The following is a 1,247-nucleotide window of genomic DNA, read 5'->3' as shown; positions in this document are numbered from 1 at the left end:
GAAATTTATTTTAATTAAAAATAAAACATATTCTGTTGATAATTTTTCAAATTAAAAAAATAGAAAATAATTTGATTAAATTACTAACGGATTAACTATAAAATTTAACTAAATACATAATTAATTAAAAATCATCGCTAGTGTTTGTTAGTATATATGCATGGATTAGTTATATCTAATTTATGGCTGACTTGTCCACCGTCAAGCGCTCTAACATAATAACATGTTAATAAGTGTGAAAGATCGTACTTGAATCTTGTCGGTGATATCATTTCACTGACAGTTTAGCGACGAATTTTAGTTAATTATGTATTTAGTTAAATTTTATCGTTAATCTGTCAGTAATTTAATCAAATAATTTTATATTTTTTTAATTTAAAAAATACTAATGGAATACATTTTATTTTTAATTAAAATAAATTTAATCAATAATCTTTTTTAAATTTTTTTTTTTAATTTGAAAAATCACTGACAAAAAATATTTTATTTTTAATTAAAATATATTTTATCAATAATCTTTTTTAAATGTAAGTTTCTTTTGTAAATGTAAGTATTTGTTTGGTATATTTATTTCATTTTATAGGTGTAAGTATTTTTTTATTTAAAAAATGTTTAGAGACATAATCGTTCAAAATATGAAAGTTTATTGGTTTTTTTTTTCCAGATTTTAACCATTTGTTTAGATCATAAGAATGTATCTAACAGGTTTTTGATTGTCCAAATACTTATTTGTTCCAAAAAATTGTCCAAAAACTTAATCATTTCAAACACCAAAGTCCATTGGATTTTGTAGACTTTTCCAAAAAAAACCAACTATTACAACTGCCCAATAAGCCGCTTTGTGTTTTTGTATTTGATGTTGTAAGTTGTATGCATTTCATTTAATTATTTTTGTACATTCTTATGAGGGTTTTGTTGGACCTTAAAAGATAAATTCGGTTAATTAAATATTCAAGGTCTTAATTAGATATTATTAGATTAATATGTTTTATTATTGTTAAATTATGTAGTGGAATGCAACGGTTATCAAGATTAAACTGCATATAAGAAGTTAAGTGTCTAGATACATTGTATGCGGTTGGGGGTGTGATAACCGAACCATCATGATGGTTCAGTGGTGTCTGTTCGCTGCATATATATATATATATATATATATATATATATATATATAGGTGGAGGTTCAAACGAGAACCCCTGTGATTTACGAAAACGCGAGAACAACTCAATAACCACAAACTTTTTTAATT

Source organism: Cynara cardunculus (assembly GCF_001531365.2).
Source record: "Cynara cardunculus var. scolymus isolate 2C chromosome LG 10, CcrdV1, whole genome shotgun sequence".
Taxonomy (NCBI): domain Eukaryota; kingdom Viridiplantae; phylum Streptophyta; class Magnoliopsida; order Asterales; family Asteraceae; genus Cynara; species Cynara cardunculus.
The sequence above is the reverse complement of the archived record's forward strand: the minus strand, read 5'-3'. Positions refer to the sequence as shown.